Source organism: Euleptes europaea, chromosome 2 (assembly GCF_029931775.1).
Source record: "Euleptes europaea isolate rEulEur1 chromosome 2, rEulEur1.hap1, whole genome shotgun sequence".
Lineage (NCBI taxonomy): Eukaryota > Metazoa > Chordata > Lepidosauria > Squamata > Sphaerodactylidae > Euleptes > Euleptes europaea.
The window spans coordinates 136976402-136986437 of record NC_079313.1 but is presented as its reverse complement, the minus strand read 5'-3'; positions in this window follow the sequence as shown (position 1 = coordinate 136986437).

The window sequence follows — 10036 nt, the reverse complement described above, 5'->3', positions numbered from 1 at the left end:
ACCCTTCGTCCGAAGGATGCTTGTGCAGAAGACCATGTATTGATCTTGTAGTGCTTAATAAAGGTGGAAACTGTGGACCAGGTTGCTGCTTTGCAAATTTCTTCTAGTGGGGCCTGTTTGTTAAATGCAGCCGTGGTTGCCGCACTACGCAGGGAGTGAGCGGTTATGCCCTCTGGGACTGGCGTGCCAGTGGCTTTATAGGCTTCGACGATACAGAGTCTGAGAGTATAACTGATTGCCGCTGCTGACATGCGCTTACCTTTATTTGGGTTGGAAATACCTATAAACAGGTAATCAGATTCCCTGAATTCTTGTGTTCTATGGATAAATATTTTAAGCGCTCTCCTAAGATCTAAGGAGTGCCAGGCGCGTTCTTTTGCGCAGGAGGGCTTTGGGCAAAAAGAAGGCAAATTAATTTCTTGCGAAGAATGAAAGGGAGAATTTACTTTTGGGCGAAAAGTTGGATCTGGCCTTAAGACCACTTTGTCTCTGTGGAAAACACAAAGACCTTCCCTGATAGACAACGCCCTAATTTCCGAAATCCTTCTAGCGGAGGTGATGGCTACTAAAAACAGAACCTTCATGCGCAGGAACTTTAAGGGTACTGAATCTAAGGGTTCGAATGGGGCACAAGTCAGTGCGTTAAGAACCAGATTAAGGCTCCATGAGGGAAACCTGTGAGAGATCGGTGGTTGGATTTGTGACACTCCTTTTAGGAAGGCTACTATATGTTTGTGTCTGGATGTGGAACACCCCTCTAAGTTGGGGATTACCGTGGCAATTGCAGCTATTTGCCTCCTTAAGGTAGAAGCTGATAATTTAAGCCTTACTCCCTCCTGGAGGAACTCAAGGACCCCTTGCACGCCTGGGTTCAATGGGTCGATCTTTTTTCTCCATGCCCAGCGTACGTAAGCTTTCCAAGACGCATTGTATATGCGCTGGGTGCTTGGACGCCTCGCTTCCATAATGGTTTCTGTGACTTCTTGTGAGAAACCCTTATCTAAAAGCATTCCCCGCTCAATAGCCATGCGGTTAAGCAAAACCACTCGGGGTCTGGGTGAACTAGTGGCCCCTGTCGGAGAGTTCCCCATTGGGATGGAATTTTCCATGGTTCCTGTATTGACATTTGCAAGAGGGTTGCAAACCACGGTCTGCGTGGCCAAAAGGGGGCAATGAATATGACCTTGGCTCTTTCTTTTTGAATCTTTCTTAGCGTCTTTGGAATTATTGGTAGTGGGGGAAAGGCGTACATCAGTCCCGTTGGCCATGGACTGGTGAGTGCATCCGTTCCTTCCGCCATCTGGTGGAAGTAACGGGAGAAAAATCTTGGTACTCTTTTGTTTTCGCCTGAAGCAAATAAGTCTACTAACGGTACGCCGAATTTGGAAGTAACGAGCTGAAAGGCATCTGCTTCTAGGGACCACTCTCCCTCGTCTACAGTCTGACGGCTGAGCCAGTCCGCTTGGACGTTGAGGGCTCCCTTTATGTGTTCCGCTCTGATCGAGTGTATGTGTGATTGAGCCCAGGTGAACAGTGCCACTGCTTCCTGGTGTAGGGAGGATGATCTTGTCCCTCCCTGCTTGTTGATGTGTGCCTTTGTAGTGGTGTTGTCGGTCCTCACGAGGACATGATGACCTCGGAGAGACTCGGAGAATTCTAGCAGGGCTAGTCTGACCGCCCTTAGTTCCAGAATGTTTATGTGTAGTTTTGACTCGTGTGATGACCAACGTCCCTGGGCTATGCGTCTGTTGAATGTGGCTCCCCATCCCTCTAGACTGGCATCCGTGAACACCTGTAATGGTTCGTCGTGAATGTAATGACTGGGTCTCTGCAGATTTGTCTTGCGTGTCCACCAAACCAGACCCTGTTTGGTTTTGTGGGTAAGGGGAATCAATTTGTCCCTTTTTCTGGCTATATCCTTCTGAAAGGGCCTTAACAACCATTGCAGAGGCCTTGAATGGAAACGTGCCCATGGTACCACTGCTATGCACGAGATCATCAATCCCAGGAGTTTCGCCAGTCGCATTAGGCGAGCTGACTTTGATTTGATAAGAGCTGAGGTCAAGGTGGTAATCTTGGAAATTCGCTCTGATGGGAGAGATAAGGTGTTTGTCTGAGAGTCTATTCTGACCCCCAAGTGAATCAGAGATTGGGATGGTGTGATGGAACTCTTTCTTAAATTGATCAAGTACCCATGCTGTTGGAGAGATTGTATTACTATAGATGTATGTTGGATAGACAGGGTTCTGGATTGGGAACAGATCAGGATGTCGTCCAGATACGGATGTATCTGGATTCCATCCTGCCTGATGGCCACTACGATGGTGACGAGGATTTTCGTGAAGACCCTCGGGGCGGAAGCCAAACCGAAAGGCAGGGCTCTGAATTGAAAATGGGATTGTCCGATTGCAAATCTCAGAAAGCGTCTGTGGTGCGGATGGATAGGCACATGCAGATACGCTTCTGTTAAGTCTACCGCAGTCATAAATGTGTTTGGACGTAGGGATTCCACAATAGAACGGAGCGTTTCCATTCTGAAGTGTTTGCGAATTATCTTTTTGTTTACATATTTGAGGTCCAAAATAGCTCTCCAGTCCCCATTTTTCTTCGGGACGGTGAAAAATATAGAGTAGACTCCCTGATGTCTCTCCTGCATGGGTACTTGTTCTATGGCCTTGATCTGTTGGAGATGGTGAATGGCCCTGAGTGTCCGGTCTCTTTTCTCCCTTTTGATGGAGATCGGGGAATAAATGAATCGGTCCCGTGGTTTGCTTGAGAATTCCAGAAGATAACCATCGGTTATTATCCTGGAAACCCAGTTGTTGGGATTGGAGGCCAACCAGACCTGTCTGAAAAACTGAAGCCTCCCCCCTATGTCCATGGATTGGGCGTCACTGGGTGTTGGTTTTGGGAAACTTGTCCCCTTTGTCAGTTCTGTTAGATTGAGGTCTTTGGAACCGTCCACCTCTGCGGAATGACCGGAAATTCGTGGTCCATGATCCTCTCTTATATTCTGCCCTGCCCCTATTGAAGGGGCGAAAGGAACGAAAGGGCTGGTAACTAGCAGGCCTCTGCTCTTTACGCAACTGTCTGGGCATGACATGTTTTTTATCTTTTGTCTCAATTAGGATTTTTTTCTAATTTTTCTCCAAATAGTTTTCCCCCTTGAATAGGATAAGCCATAAGTGTGGTTTTAGCCCTAAAATCTGCTGGCCACGCTCTTAACCATAGGGCCCTTCTGACGGCGGTGATTGAGGCCATGGAGCGGGCAGAGAAGGAAATAGAGTCTAATGAGGCATCCGCCATTAGACTGACTGCGCTTAGGACCCTCTCTAGGCCGCCGATAACCCTGATGTTATCATCAGGAACCAGTTGGATCAATTTCTTGACCCAAAGAAAGGAGGCTCTCGCAAAAATAGACATGGTTGCGTTGGGCTGAATGGCCAAGGCAGCAGCCTCATGGGCTTTTCTGGTCAGGGAATCAGACTTTCTGTCAAGCTGATCCCTCAATGTACCCATACCATCTTCTGGCACCAGCCCCGGGTTCTGCAGATCGGCTACTGGTGCGTCTACAAGGGGTACTTTAAGTAAAGACATGGCATGTGGTGCCAAGGAATATAATTTCTTAATTGCCGGAGGCACCTGTTTTGTGGCTGAAGGATTATCCCATTCCTCCCTGACCGTTCTGGAGAATAGGTCAGGAAAGGGTACCAAATTGTGAGGGGCTTTCTTACGTGGAAAACATTCCTTAACCCCCTGTTTTAATTTAGGCCCCTTTTCCTCAGGAGAGGGGTCCTCTTCATTTAATTCTAAGGCTAAGATTGCCTTAGCCAGTAAGGATTGGTAGTCGTCCCCATTGAAAAGCCTATTAGTCTGTTCATCTGAGTGAGAGGACTCCTCATCGGAATCAAACTCGCCCTCTTCTAACTCTGGATCCGACTCAGTGGATAAGATAGAGTCCAATTGTGTAGATTGGGTTTCAGGGCCCCTAGATTTTAATGCCACTGCTTTGGAGCAGGAGGTTGAGTCTGAGTATGGTTCATCTGGGTAAGGTTCATCTGGGTAAGGTTCAACCTGGGTAAGGTTCATCTGACTAGGGCCTGGAAGTCCCCCTGGAAAGTCTCTGTAAGACTGAGCAGAGGGATTAGGAGGAGAGCCCATGGGGGGAGGGAGAGGGGGGGGAACAGCCCATGGAAAGGGGGGGAAATCCTGCATTGGTAAGCTTGGAAGGCTTGCCACTGTCTTTGTAATGCATAATTAATCATATCATCAGCTTCTTGCTGAGTAAAATGGCGAATTCCCGCCTCTTCAAGAGGGGGGGGGTACGTTACCAACTCCAGCCCTGGAGGGATCATCCACTGGAACAGGGGAGACAGCCGCTGGAGGAGTCGCGGGTGCTCTCAGAGGCGCAGATACGGGGGAAGAATGAAGCTTCTTTCCCCCTTTCACCTTGTGGCTGGTAGGTTTTGAAGAACCGGCAGGCTTGGGGCCGCGTTTCTTCTTCCCGGGACCGTATCTGGCTGGCGCGGACTTTCGCGCCTTTTTCGGCGCTGCTTGTAGTGGCTCGGGCTCCGCGCTTCCCAGCGCGTCCTCCGCTTCAATCCCTAAGGGCTCGCTATTGCGGCCGTTGGGAGAATCGTGAGGAGCTTTGCCTGATTGTACCAGACCTAGCTGGTAATCTTCCACAGACAATAGGTCGTCTTCCCGGGGCTTAATGGCGTCGGCCATCTTGGATCGCTCCCCCGATCCCCTCAGCTTACAAAAAACCCCAGAGAGAGGTAGAAAACACACACGGGGAAGGTTGGGAGGGTAAGAGAGGAGGATTAGAAAGATAGGAATAAAGTTTTAGACAGGAAGGAAGCGAATTAAAATAGTAAACTACGCTGACTAAGCAGAGAGGTAGGTCAGAGACCTACTTTCCCCATACGAAGGCAGGAGGAAACTGAGCTGCTCCAGGCTATTTTCCCGCCAGGAAGACAGGAAGTTCGATTTTTTGTCCTGCCTTCCCCGGATGGATCAAGGAAAATAACCCATTGCTCAAGACGCCTGGAGCCTCAGAGGAGAACAATATTTTGAGTACCGGTTTCAACACCAAGGAAAACACATTTAGAATAAAAACGCAAAATCTTTTGGCTATCGCAAACATAGAAGAACAGGCAACAAAAACAAGCAGAGATGTCTGTTAGTTAAACTTGTTTTCCCATGCAGGAGACCCCCACCCTTTCCCATGAGCGCCTCTGAATGAGTGTATTTTCATTTTTCAGACTCTGCCTACCTGCCCGTCTGTTTTAGTAATTGACAAAACGGTTTTTGTTTGGTCATTGTTGATAATCAAATGAGTAATGTAATGACTTCAGTTACTAAAACAAAAACCAACTCTCCATAATAACCAAAGAAAGACTAACATTAATATAACAAGAGGAGTATTCAAGTAACAGCAAACCATTTTTTATTTAACATAATTCAATATTAGCTGCGTAAGGAATGTATGTGGTTTTCAATTAAATCACTGAAGGTAACATGATTTGAGACACATCAATTTAATAATGCAAGTGTACCATGGTAATGGTTAGAGATGAACATCTGCTCTCATCAATTACTATTAGGAAAGCGGTAAACATCAGCCACGGTGGGAGCACAAACCTGATCACTTGATGATGGTTCTTTGTTAATTGCTGCCCAGGTCAAACTTCGGGAATGGTCTACGAGAGGTGTTCCCAAGGTGTACGATTACTAAAGGTGGAGTTGTCATTGAAGCTTGGAAGGCATCTCTATTGTGGAGTGGTGTGGTAACGTTGCTGAGTGGGCACATGGTGACGCATAATGTCCTTCAACTTTTAAAGAAGGATTTTTTTATCCAGTACAAATGTGTATTAAATGATGGTTGAGCAATGTGGCTCGATACTTAGGGTTTTTTCCTTAGAAGGTGACGCTACCCAGCATGCTAGGTGAGTCAATTATTAGCAGCGCGGGTTGCAATGTCGATGGGGATGCATAGACGGGTACTGCGCCATCTCTGCAATCACAGCAAGTGAAACATTTGTATTTATTTCCTGTTTTAACGGGGTAATGCAAAGTCACTATAGGATGGCTGACAATCAGACCAACCTCACATATGCACAGAAGGCTCAGCAATTATTCAAGTAGTGTAATGTGGCTAATTCTCACTTCATTAGAAAGATCTATACCAGCTGTATTATTAATGTGAATCATTAATAAAATGTAGAAGCAGCCGTTGTTTTATCGGGAGTTACCTGCACTCCATGGATTGTTGGTGGGGGGCTGCACATAATACAGGTCAACACTTACTCAATTTTCCAACGCATCATCGCGTCTATCATTTGCATTGTCATCCCTGTCTTTCCCATCCTTTGTTACGTGATTTTCCTCAGAAAATATGACTCAGTCAATTGCAAAACGTGCTGTAGTAAGCACGAGCGTGATAGAGACTCTGTTGTTTATACTGCTATGAAAGATTATGGGAGTTTGACCCTAGAAAGTCACCCACCAAAGCCAATACATGTAATTTAAATAAATAAGCGTGCACTCTTTTCTCAGCCTTGATTACATTCAAAATAACAGACCCTATAAAAAGGCAAGGGGGACAAGCGAGAAAGCTAAATTCAAGCTTTGTGTTAAGTATTGTCAAGTCACTTCCAACTCATGGTGACCCTATGAATGTCCTCTAAAACGTCCTATCCTTAACAGCCTTGCTCAGATCTTGCTCAGAGATCCGTGGCTTCCCCTATAGAGTCAATCCATCTCATGTTGGGTCTCCCTCTTTTCCTGCTGCCTTCAACTTTTCCTAGCATGACTGTCTTTTCTGGTGACTCTTGTCTTCTCAGCATGTGACCAAAGTACAATAGCATCAGTTTAGTCAATTTAGCTTCTAGGGACAGTTAAGGCTTGACTTGATCTATAACCCACTTATTTGTCTTTTTGGAGGTCCACAGTATCCATAACACTCTCCTCCAACACCCCATTTCAAAGGAATCTACTTTCTTCCTATCAGCTTTCTTCATTGTCCAACTTTCACACCCATACATAACAGGGAATACAATGGCATGAATTAACTTGATCTTGGTCGCCCAGTGACACATCCTTACACTTAAGGATCTTTTCTAGCTCCTTCGTGGCTGCCCTTCTCAGTCAGGCAGTGCAATCGGGGAGGGGGTGCAGCTGTGCCACAGCTGGGGATGGCCCAGCCGAGCTGCCCCCAAGCATCTTGCTGAGCTGTGGCCAGAAACTCGACAGAGATGTTCCCCCAATCCCTGTGGAACCGCTGTATGCAGCTCAATGAGCTGCGCCTACATTTTCACCAGCATTAGTTTGCGCCAGCAACTGTGGGTGTTCCGAAAGGGCTCAGGGAGCTAACACCAGTCCGGCCTCTGGGCATGTTTCTTTTGACTATGGCACAAGTCCCTGCGCTGGCGGTGCACCAATGTGTGTGGCTATGCCAGCAACCACAGGTGGCATTTACACTGGCACCAGGGTCACACCACCTCCTCAGTGCTTTTGCCCCTCCCCCCCTTGTGGATTGCACTGCCAATCTCCTTCTGATTTCCTGGTTGCAGATACCATGAAGAATAATTACTGATAATTTATCTAATACATTGCATGTGAAAATGCTTTAAGTGCCAAATCTTCACGGAGGAAAAGTTTCTTTGGTAGGCATCCAGGAAGTAGGAAGTCATTCATATGCCTACAAAATATGAAAACGACTAATATTACACAATCCAACTTTTTAATCAGAGTGACATCATAAAACTAGTTGGAGGCTGAACTACTAATGTCATGTAAGTCTGTTCTTGTTCTGAGGATTCCAGATTACAGACACTACAGTCAGATAAAAGGTTTACATGAACTAAAACCCTGTTTTCCGTAGCTGTGTTGGTGGCATGCTTATTTTTTTCCTATCAGGCTATACATGTACTCAGCTTCTCACATAGTAACATAGCAACACAAAAGTCTCTGCCCCAAGGATCTCACAAACTAAATTGTAAATGCCAAAGAGTCACTTACCATCGCTATCTTGTCAATAACCAAAATGCGTCTGTTTCAACTAGTACTTGTTATCTCCCAGTCCAAATTCTCACCATGGTTTAAACAGTTTAAAAGGGACCATGTCGGAACTTCATACCTAGTCAGTATCCCCTTCCATAACCTCAGAATAGCTTTTACCTCCCTCCGGTTTCAAACCATGCCTACGACTTGGATAGCTGGATGTTACTCCCGAACACCATGGGCCTCTTGCCTATGTATTTGTGGAGCCGCTCCAGAGAACCTAATTCATTACACTTTATTCTGTCCTTTTTACACAGAGCCCAGATCTAAATTTCTCGGAGCATTCTTAAAGGGCCTAAATCATTTTCCAGATCCAGCGAAGCTGCTCTTTCTCCTATCAGATAATTCACAGTGGGTAGCCGTGTTAGTCTGTCTGCTGTGGCTATGGCTCATGAAAGCTCATACCCTACCAGAAAATATTTTTGTTAGTCTTTAAGGTGCTACTGGACTCTTGCCCTTTTCTATTTCTATTTTCTATTTCTCCTATCAGACACCAATCCTGATGTTTCCTACAAAGTTTCACTATTTGCTTTAGCAGCCGAGAAAATCCGAGCTAAAGTTTTTTAATCAGGGAACTTAACAAACTTAATTACTAGCTTCTTGGGGATCAGACTGTTTTAAAGTTATTTCAGTGTTATTTTATGTTATTTTAATGATTTTAATGATCATACAAAATGATTTGTATGATAGATTGTGATGGCCTTTGGCCACAAACAATAAACTTTATCACTACTAGTACTTGTCTTTTTGTATCTTCTGCTTGATTTATTCCAAAATAGTTGCATGCCAAAAACAACAGAGTCCTAGGGTTATGTTAAAGACTAGAAAAATTAATTGTGAGTATGATGTAAGCTTTTGTGAAATAGGGCACTCCCTGAGGCCTCTGTTTGATAAGAGTATTCATTAGTTTCAAGTTTATGTTCCATCTCCCAATATGGGGCATCAAAGATACCAATGGGAACAGCTACCTGTTGCACATTTACTCTGCAAAAGGAACCACCATGGCTTGGATTCCGCTCAGATTTTTGTGTGAGCTATGCCTGTGTATGCGTGGGCAATTGGCAATTTTTGCCAGTTACTCCCATAGCAGCCCAAAATACCCCCTGAAACATTGCTCCTTGGGGTAGGTGGATCCCAAGAAGAGCTTGTGTGGGATTAGAGGTCTCCAGTGAGAAGAGAAGTTTAATAAAAATCAGTCCCCTCATTGTGCCCAAGGAAATCTAGGAGCGATCCGAGCCCATTGTTATTTTTTAAAATGCATTTTTATTCATTATCATATTTTCATCCCGCCCTTCCTGACTAAAGCCAGGCTCAGAGCAGCTGACAGCATAAAATTACAATTAAAATAATAAATACCGTATGAATAATTAAAACCTGAAAAAGTAACAAACAATAATGGCACCCGGATTAAAACTGGCTCTCAGCCAGTTTTATACACCAGATTTCTGCAGTTCCTACCAGGGCATCCAGCATCATCTCTCTGTGCTTCTCCATTATTCCAGCTACTGTCAAGTTCACGGACTCCCTCCTTCTCATTCCTCTCTAGCTTCCCACTGTTCTCCATCTCCTGCTTAGCACAGCAGGTCATTTTTCTTCCTCCCTCCGTCCCTGGCAAATACGTCACTGTCTGGGTGATATTTCTTTCTGCATCTCATACTGTGCTGACTTCCCTTTGACTTTTCTGATTTCCTCAAGTGGCTTTTCAACTCTGCAATATGCATATTCAAATATTGTGACTGGTAAAAGGAATAAATAACTCCATTGAGGCCTGTAATAACCAGCTTCCAAACAATGTGGTACTTGGGGTTCTGAAATAAATGTCTATATTCTGAAGGGCCTCTGATATTCTGATACCCTTTAAGAATAACTGTCTTTCCCCCAGCATCTTACAGTCAAACTTCTTCTGATATCTGCACATAAGTACATTTCCCACAACTAGGCATGCACATTAGAACACGTCTCGAGCTGGGAT